This window comes from Crocodylus porosus, unplaced genomic scaffold (assembly GCF_001723895.1).
Source record: "Crocodylus porosus isolate Cpor-Errol unplaced genomic scaffold, CroPor_comp1, whole genome shotgun sequence".
Taxonomy (NCBI): Eukaryota; Metazoa; Chordata; order Crocodylia; family Crocodylidae; genus Crocodylus; species Crocodylus porosus.
The window spans coordinates 36,021,382-36,031,921 of record NW_017728949.1 but is presented as its reverse complement, the minus strand read 5'-3'; the positions used below and the strand labels follow the sequence as shown (position 1 = coordinate 36,031,921).

Sequence of the window (10,540 nt, the reverse complement as noted above, 5' to 3'; positions counted from 1 at the left end):
ATGGGCCTGTAGTTAGCCAGATCCACTCTCCTCCCTTTCTTGAAGATCGGCACCACATTGGCCTTCTTCCAAAGTCAGTGAGTTTCTTCTAATCTCCAACCTAAATTTCCCCTGCTGCAGCTAAAAAAACATTGCTTCAAGTCTTGTCCCCTGTGGTCACAGAGAAAAGCCTATCTCCATCCTTTCTGTAAATGCCTTTCAGGTATTTGAATACTGTTAACAAATGCCCCTTCAGTGTTCTCTTCTCCAGATTAAAAATCCTCACTCTTTGAGCCTTTCCTCATCAATCTTGCCTTCCAGCCCCTACTGTGCTGAATTCCTTCCAATTGTTCACATTTCTCTTGAAGTGCGAGGCCCAAAACTGGACACAGTACTCCAAGTGAGGCCTCACCAGCACTGAATAGAACAGAAGAACTGCTTCTCTTTTCCAAGAGGTTGTATTAAGTAATAACCCACCCAAGGGGCATGAGTAAGTAAAAGTATTTTTTCCAATGTGCGTTAGCATGCAATTCTGGACACCAAACTTTGTCTGCCACTTTTTGTGCCTACTCTAGCACTGACTGAAGTTCCTCAAAGTCTTTTCTGGCCTTGACTAATCTAAGTACCGTCTTCCATTTTTGTCCCCTAAGGGGTGTGCTTACAGTGGCAAAAAATGTGTGCAGCTACTTTTTCTGCAGCACATGCCCCTGCATGTGTGCTTTGGTGAGGGGCAAAATGCCCTGTTTCAGGGAAACTGCCATTTCCCTGCTCCCCTCAGCTCCCAGTGTGCTGGAGGAGCTGGGGTGGAACTAGAAGAGGGGAGATGCTCTGGCTGGCAGCCAAGTAAATCCTGGGAGGACCTAGCTTCTGTGTCTTCCACAGCTCATGCTCCTGTGGCATGGGCCACACCACTTTTTTCACAGCTTTTTTTTTTTTGCTGCTGGACAGGTTTTAATGTGCTGTGCGTGTGGTTTATGGTACTGTAAAGAGGTTTGCAACACCAAACTGCGTATCTGGTTCTAGCCTAAGGGCTCACATTCTTTCCCACTGATTACTATATTAAATACTAGTCCCAGGACAAAATTTTATTTCATGTGAAAATAGCTTTTATGCTATGCAGTTGTTCTTGTTTATGCTTTGAGGTCTTTGCACCAGGTGTGAAATTCAAGGGTGTCTGTCTGATTTATTAAAACCCTTATTCTCTTGCCGTATCTTAGGATGCAGTATGTAAGTGATATATAATGCTTGGGAAAGGGTTAATTGTTTCCACATTATCAATTTATAGCAGGGACTAAATTTTGCAGTACTTGTGCTTCAGCTTGTCTACTGCCTGGTATATCATACCTGATGTAAAACAATTTGTTGTTGCTATAAGTGACCTATGGTAAAGTGATGAACCTCTCTTTGGGTAATATGGTCCATCATGCTAGTTTATTTATAGGTCTCCTCAGTACTTGGCAATATCACTACATTGTGCTGAATTATGTACATTTTTAACCATGAGGGAACTACCTGGCACAATAACTTCATTAGTCTCTAACATAAGACACAAGGAAAAGGTCATCTGACTTATTATTCCTTTACATCTAAATCACAATAGTTTGCTAACAAAACAAAATAAAACCCAAAATGAATCTTAGTAGATTTTATATGCTACTATTTTTATTGGGTTTTTTTCCAATTAGTCACCCAGCTGGGCTGCTTTAATATCTCAGGAGTTATAATCCACATTTTAAAAAATTATTATAAGAATTGTAAAATGTAAAATGTTTCCCGTTTCTCTACATTTGTCCAAGCAATATATTTACATATTAGTGATTTGTTAAAATATTAAGTCTTGGACACCTCACTATTACAGCCTTTTAAAAATCATTACACTTCCTATTTCATATGTACTACAGCTTCATACCTCTAAGAGAAAACCAGAATGAAAGCACAGATCATAGGCTCTGAAAAGTTGCTGACAACATTCTGGTAAGTTTTTTCCAACTTCATCTCTGACTAAGCAATGGTGTTACCATAACAAATGCCACAACAAATATATACTATACATCTCTTATCCTCTCTTGTAAGGATGCAACTATCAGGGTTGCCAAATTAGTTCCATTTAATTTAATCACGTGCTGGTCTGTAATAGGAATAAGAATAGGAGAAAAAGCACAGAGGTGTTTAAGAGAGAAACTAAACGTGCAGATGTTCCCGGGACCTGATTTACACTAGATAGTAAAGCCCGGGATTGCTGATGGAACAAAGCTAGTGATCAATGCCAAATAGGTTATTTGTCCAGCTATGTAGCCTGGATTTAAGTCATGAAGGGACATAAAGGTCAAAGCATGTAGCTTGTATTTGATGTGCCAATGAAGGAAGAGCCAGTAAAGGGACTTGGTCAGAATGGTGAGCTAGTAATTTGATAATAGCAAGAACATTCTGAATAGCCTGGGGGAAGCCAAATTTATTGTAGTTAAAGCTATTAAAGTTATCAGTATTCAGGATATGAAATGATTAAGGTTCAAGAGTCCTGGATTTGAGGTATGGTGAAATGTTCTCATTTCCCAGTGATATCAGTGGAAGTCTTAGCACCTTGCAGGAAAGCCCTGAGCACTCTCTGGAGTGGGCACTTTGTGAAAATCATATCCAAGCTCATTAGAAGAAAGCTATAGGCATAAAACCAACACCTAAAATTCTCAGAACAGTTATGTGGCCTGATGTACAGGTGAGAGGAGGAACACCAACTGATGAAAATGATTTGGGGTACTTTTTATCCAAACAGTTTTTCAAACATGAAATCTATTGAAAGTAAGTCAGGGGAAAACTGTATGCACCAGGTCCTTTGATGCTTTGGTCAGGGGTGCAGTTAGTGAAAGAAGTGCCCTATGGACTGAGCTGGGGAAATAATACTAAAAATATTTTGACATATTTCCCGAATGTTTGGACAGCATTACAGTTACCGTTATTTTTGAGAAGGCACAATGGCTTTTCTACTTTCATTTGCATGTTAAAAAATTTAATACCTCAAAACGACAGCACCACATTGACTAGTCAGTCTTGTTTCTATTCACTCTGCTCTGTGCATGGATCTTTATCACTGATAGACAAGTCTTTTCTATTCTAAATCATACAAATGTGAGGAAGCAAAACCATTCTGACCGAGTGCAGATTTTCTCAACCCTTCCTGTCTATATAAGCTGGACAAAGGCTTGGGTGGTTTGTGGGGAAAGGCCTTTTAAACTACTTCAGAAGTGAATAGGTGCTTCATTTGCTACCTAGCGCATGGTTGGACTGCCTATCTAGTTGACTAAACAGCCCGTTGGACTGACTCTTGTGCTTTAACACTCCTTTAAATACATTTGACTCTAGGTATACAGTTAATGAAATTTGCATAATATTTAACACCAAAAATAACTTAAACATTACAGGAATTCAATGTAACTTTGCTCCATGAGTATATATGGAGAACAGTAATCTGGTAATGAAAGGAGAAAAACAATGTAATATATGGTAATGTATGGTAACTTATTCACAAGTTCAGTTCAGTTGGGTGGGGGTTATTATTTAGATAGCTATATAGAATAGTTATCTTGGTAATCCTGAGGTTTTTTAGCTGAATATTTTATGTATGGCACAGTAAGGTGCAGTTAATCTGTTAACCGATCTCTGGACAACAGATGTATATACATATGAAGGCAAAACTTTGTCCTAAGTGATTGCTCATTGCCTAATACACATTGTCCAGTGTCTCAGCAGACAGGACATAGATTTCATTCCAGCCCATTACAAACTCTTCTAACCCAACCATTGCACATTTTTATATGTATTTTCTTTTCTCTTTTAATACCTCAGAAAAGTTATCAACATATCAACTGCGCCTACTAAACAAATAACATGAAATGAAGTCTAATTTGAAAGTAGATAAAGGATGAAATCAGAAAAGTTGTGTTTTGTAGTCATCACCATTCCTACAAGATCCACGGGGTTCTGGCACTTCAACAACAGATACATTAGAAAGAAAACTTTTTGTGTTGCATATGCTCGCTTTATCCAGGATCACTCAAATTTCCCTGAAATATGAACTCCTAAAAATTGTCAGCTCTACATCTTTGTACAAAGTACAGCATGTTCCTCTTTCTTCTTTTAAAAAATTAATACTTCCTGTATTATTCAGTGCATATAGGTTAAAATACTGTTACTTATTTATACTCTATGTTTTTTTAGGGGACTTCCAGTAATTCAATTTACCATTCCTGAGACTAAATTTTTACTAGATTCAGATTTCTACTTGTATCCCAATTTCTGGCTTGCAAAAACACTATGAAAAGTCATAATTAATGATAAACCAAGAGATATTCAACTTGTTTCCTTCTGAAGAATCCAGATTCACATTCCTACTGCAAGAAGTTCTCCCAGCACTTTTTGCAGAAATCTCACAGATACAGAGTAATCCCCTCATATTTGCAGTAATCATTTTATTTCTTCACAGTAGACCTTGTCCCTGAACTATTATGAGATGAGAAGAATGTGCAGTTCAGGGGCCCATATAAGTCCTATATGAATTTCACATGCAGTTAGCATCCCCCTGAAGCCTGCAAAAGGAGACCTCTCAAAAGGAGGTTGATGAATGTGAGAAACATCATAGTTAGGTAATGCATTATGCAAGCAGTGTACATAGTTGATATCTTGGCAAAAGTGCCTGGCTGAAGAAATTAGTTCATATGCTTAAATTAAATATGTTTAAATGAAATCTTTAACAGTTGCATAATTTGCATTTCAATATTGGCTATATCCATCACCGCAGAACAGTTCTTGTCAAACATTTCAGATGGCAGTATGTGGAGGTGAGGAATGAGATCGGAGGTTGGAGAGACAGACCCAGAAATAACCCATTCCTGTCACTCACTTTAACAGAAGTGGAGAGCACAATCAGGAAGCAGGATCCTGGGCACCACTTCTGGAGTAGCTGCTTCCTTTGCATTGGTGCTTGGTGAACCCAGAAAGCTACTCCCAGCTCCAAAAAGGGGCCATCTGGGAGAGTCCAGAGTCCTGAAGAGGAAGGGACACCAACTGGACTCTCCACTCAGAAGATGCATCTGATCAGCTACAGCAGAGAGCAGCCAGCCAGATATGCATGATCAGAGGTTCATTGTGTGAGGCCAATGCCAATTCAACTTCCCTGCCATGACCACTGGGACTCCTGGGGCCAATACCTGCTGAAGGAGAATACGGTCAGATGTGGCTGGGAAGGGACGGGGGGGCCCAGCAAAGAACTGGCCCTGGAGGCTTTTTTCTCCTTTCCTCCCCACCCCTTACCAAAGGACTGCAGAAAAGCCTCACTTCTAGAGGCCAGTAAGCAGTTAAGAGGGAGCAGCCCAAACAGGGTTAGCCTTCCTTATGGAGGATTGTGGTTCTAACTGCAAGAGAAATACTTGTGGCAACTTTATGGACCTGGGACACAAGACCCTGGGACCCAGGTCAGAAAAAGCCTATTCCCAGCATGACGGCAGGCCCAGATCCATAGAGAGGCTCTGGCTGCTGTTGGACTGTTTGCTTTGAATTGTATCATTTCTTTTGGGTTTTTTACCTCTGGAGACTCAAGACTATTGGGTATTGGGACCTGGTAGCTGACCCAGATGACACAGAGCCCAGAGTTGAGGAAGACTTATCTTGGCATTACAGCCCTGGAGTGGCTTAGATGGCCAGTCCATACTTTGCGTGAGTAAAAGGAATTGAGATGAATCCTGATACAGAGGGATATAAGGGTTGAGAAGATTGTGGTTGAGGAGAGTCTCACATCCCCATCCTTCCCATCTAGGGATTTTAAAAATCTGGCTAACATCAAAGGAAGTGGTTAGGGTGGGGTGCAGGGGAGGCAGAGCCCCATGACAAGACCAAGGTCATTGGTCTAGAGTGTCACTCATAAAACGGGAACTGGCTCCCAACAAAAGGTAATATCAAAGTCATGGCAGGTGAGAGGGCAATCCCAGAACATCTTGGTAACACTCTCCTATGACCTCACTCTGTCATTGTGTATTAGAAGGACATCCAGCTGGAAGTGGCCTAGGCCTTACAATACCTCCCAGCAACACAGTAGCATAACTATGGTATGCAGGCACCCACCCTGAGTGCCAATTAAGGGGGCACCAGGATCCACCCCATTGTCTTTTCTATTACAGAATGTCAGTACTGTCCCTGGCCATAGGAGCCAGGTATGGCAATGCTGTAACAGATAGTCAGTCAGTGTGTCTGAGGGGCAGGGGAAAAGATAAGTAAGACAAACAGAATGGTACTTCCCTCCTTCCTCCTCTCCCCACCCCACCAGGAGCATTTGAAGAAGTAGGGAAAACCCAGTAGGAGCTGGGCAGGGCAGGACAGTACTGCACCAAACAGTGTATCTGGGGAACAGTGGGAAAATGTGATGAGCAAAATGATGCTCCTCCTCCCCCATCAGAGGCACTCAATGAGTGCTCTACACCACTGTCAGATGGAATACCATGCATTTTGTTGTTACTTATACCCAGCTTCCTTCCCATATCCATGGAGCTCAAATCACAAAATGATAAATGAATGTCTATAAGCCTAAGTGACAAAATGATCCTGCTATCGTGCCCAGTATGGAGATAAAGAAGTAAAAAGAGGGAGAGTATATAAGGTTATAGTTAAATTGCTAGCTTAAAGAACAACTGACCAAGAATCAGAAAGAAATGATGTCCTGTTACCACTGTGAGTGATGCAAATTCCATAGATCAGAATCTAGGGAGGAAACTAGAAAGATGTGCCAAAGATTGCATTAGGAAGGAGTGGACAATAACATTGGGGTGAACAATTTTGGCAGAGTAAAGTGGGTACAGTCCAGACTGGAGGGGTTTCATTGAACAACTGTTCAATGAAAGAAGGTGAAAGTGATTAAAACAAATAAGATTAAATATTAATTGGAGAGACATTTTTTATGATCAAAGGTTTATTGACAAATTTGGGAAACATGAGGATGGGAGAAATTAGAGTATTTGTGTTGTTAGCAAAAAGAGAGAAAGAAGTGTGAAAGATAAAGAGCAAAGTAAAGGGAAGAGATAAAGGCAGACTGAAAGTTAAAAGCTATGAGGGAAAGGGGAAAAGGAACAGATGGATTAAAAACAAAATAATGAGCATGAGTTCCTGGGCATAATGACAGGGTAAAAGAATATGAAAGTGCCAGAGAGGAAGAATGAGTAATACTAATTACGGGAAAAGAAGAGTAAAATGAGGAAGTAACATGAGCACAATGGGAACAGACTTGAGGGAGGAGTTCTGGATGTTGGATAAACAATGTGAACACAGTATAACCAGAAAATCAGGGATTTCTGCATCTTGTCCTGTTCTGCCCATCTATGATTTTTTTAAAAGACCATAGGCATTTCCTTCCCCAGACTGGAAAAGGACCTTAGATATTGCAATCAAGTTTAGTACACATATTTTCTTCTGATGGTAATTGTGTATCTTTTGAAGCAAGCTTAAAGATACAATATTAAACATGCAGGCACACACACCTACCTTTATGTAGAAATAGTCATTTCCCTTGCAGATACCCAGTGTCCAGGGACATTTTAGAACATTTTTCAAAATCCCTTTTACAAAGGGAAAAAAAAACAACCTTTAGATCCTTTTTTGAAAAGAAATTCAGCCTTCCTAAAACCCAATGAGCTACAGTTTTAATGTTTATTTTACAATTACTTTCTCATTCAAACCATGCCTTAACTGTTCATATTTCTAAATCCTTAGATTACTATTAAAAACTAAAAAAAAAACCCATCTTCCCTCAAATTAACAAAATTGTGTTTCTGTTTGTGCTTAGGAGTAATCAAGATGCATGTGCTTTTGATGTGGGGATGATGGCAATTATTCTCAGCATTGAAGAGATATAAAATTAATGGAAGACTAATGATTCTTTTATTCGTACAGCTACTGCATTGGATGGAATGCCTTCGGCTTCAGATTGGATCACAGGCTCCCCAGATTTCTTGCTATGCTTTTGAATGGTATTCAGCATATTAGAGAATCTAGGATGTACCTCAGTATAAATAATAACATAGCTTCAAAATGTAGTGACAGTGTCTCAGTTAGTTCCCATGACCCATACCATGAGTTCAAAATGCATGTTCTAAAACTCTAGTTCAGTCATCAGATGCATAGAGGCATCACATGTACTTTCTCATTTTAAAACAAACATTTTTTTCTGTCAGTTTGTTTCTCTCTCTTCTTTAATTACCAAGGATCTTTGTCTCCAGCTATGTAACTAAAACAAATCAAAATAAACCCTTAAGTACATTTTCTTGCAACCACAATGAATGACTTGGTTTCAACCACTCTTTTTCTTTCTTGAGAGCTCCAGCATGAAGGATGACAAATCATCTCAAATAATACTTAATCTTTAAAAAGTATTTACAAGAAACCAATGCCCTCTAGAATAAAAGAAAGCATTTAACATGGCAGACCATGATCCAGGGGAAGCAATAAAAGGGAAACGCAGCTTGAATTGCAATATTGCTGGATAACTTACATCTCTCTGCTGAAGGCAGCAGACTTGCAGTTACTGAACTGCTAATCTGTTCTACTGTTTTTTAATCAGATGTTGGCATTATCTGCCACTAATTGCTTTTTCATTTCCACTTGTAATTATTCCATTGCATGTTTGTGGTGAGAAGCTGAAAATGAAGCAGATCACCGAGAATGAATTAATTGTTAATGAATAATTATCAGTAGGAAGCCAATTTCATTATCTTCAAAGAGGTAGCCAGAGATTAACTACTAACTGAGGTTCTCCTACTTTCTGTGCATGACTGTAAAGTAATCACAAGTAATCACACCCTCCAACTTCATCAATTATTTTCTGTCATGTGAATTGATACCCATTTTTGTCTTTGTTGTTTAATGTTAATGGTAGTATTCATGCTGGGGAGTGCTAATTGGAAGGTGTTACATTCAGTGGGTTTTAGGCCTAATTATTAGAGCATCTTCTTCATTAGCATATGATCCTAAGAGTGTTTCATGGTGGGAGTTACTAAGTTTACCATGATGTATGAATGTTATCTTTATTAACAAATTATAGGTATGTTAGATGGCTGGTTAAAATATAATGGAGGTATGCAGAACAGCTTTATCAACCATAAACAAACATATCTATATATCTTTTTAAAACTCACCATCATTAGTTGTCTGGTGAGGAATTCTTCTTAAATCAACAGACTGAAAATAAAAGCACTACATGGGACTTAAACAGTAAGTATAATAAAAAGGCCCAAATAATCTGTTATATACAAAAGAGAAGCACCAAAACAAAACATCTGTCTCATCATTATTGCACAGATTTTGGATCCACTGTGAATTTGTTGACTGCCAAAGCTTTTCTCTTCAGCTTTGCTACTGCTTTTTTGTTCAGTCTGTTGAGTTAGCGAAGGTAGCTCTAAAGAATCGCTAAAGTAAGACTTTTGATTCAATCATCATTATCATCATAATTAATAGTTTTCACTAAACCAGTTAAAATAGCTATCATTAAGGAATATAGGTTGACTGGAGGACTGGTTTAATTTGGATAAAGGCAAAGTCTAATTGAACACTCTGGAGATATCAGATTGCCCATGCCATTGATGTACAAGAGGATGACACATTTGCACTGAACTAAGACAAGTGGAACAACAAGGACAAAGACAAGTGTAAAGTCCTACATTTGGGATGGAATAATTGCAGATTGGGGCATGTCTGACTAGTTTGCAGTATTGCAGGTCCTGGGGTTTTACAGATGAGAAGCTGAATATGAGCCAACAGCATGCTTTAATTGCAAAGAAGAAACCAAAACCAAAAGCATGCCAGGTTGTATTAACAGGAACAGCATTGGAAATCCAGGGAAGTGATTCCTCTACTCTATTCAGCACTTGTGAGGTCTCACTAAAGTATTGTGTTCAGTTTATGGCCGTACACTTCCAGAATGATGTGGACAGATTAGAGAAAGTCCAGAGGAGAGCAGTAAAAATGATTAGAGGCCTGGGAAGCATGATTTATGAGGAAAGGGTAAAAGAGCTAAGGATTCTTAATATGAAGAAAAGAAGCTGGGGGTGGAATTTGGTAACAGTCTTCAAATACTTGAAATGCATCTATAAAGAAGATGAGCTTTTCTCTATAGTCATAGGAGACAAAACTAGAAGCAAGGGACTTAAGCTGCAGCAAAGGAAATCTATGTTAGAGAAGGAACTTTCTGACTATGAGGGTGGTCCAGTATTGTCAAAGACTACCAAAAGCAATTGTGGAATCTCCATTCTTGAAAAAATTTTGAGAGAAGGTTGGACAGCAACTTGGTAGGGATGGGTTTTTTTCAGTATTGAGCAGGGGGCTGGACTAGATGACCTTGCAAGGTCCCTTCCAGCCCTGCCTTCCTATGATTCTATTTAATAGATTTCATAGACATCAGGGCTGGAAGGGACCTCAGAAGATCATCGAGTCCAGCCCCCCGCCCAAAGGGCAGGAAGTCAGCAAGATAAGCATCCAATTTGCTCTTGAAGGTGTTCAATGTAGGTGCTTGAACCACCTCCGATGGCAG

At 39.4% G+C, this 10,540-nt stretch overlaps 1 long non-coding RNA gene across 3 annotated transcripts in view; it reads left to right on the top strand.

The window, feature by feature from the left end:
• The window catches only part of LOC109323123, a 56,218-nt gene that overhangs the window by 41,212 nt on the left and 4,466 nt on the right, over positions 1-10,540 (top strand). For 2 of the 3 annotated variants that reach the window (XR_002104549.1, XR_002104548.1), the window contains exon 2: positions 4,882-5,111. This is a non-coding gene — a long non-coding RNA (uncharacterized LOC109323123). Of the gene's footprint in view, positions 1-1,800; positions 1,954-4,881; positions 5,112-10,540 lie in introns of those variants that run through there. The other variant, XR_002104547.1, reaches the window with a different exon arrangement.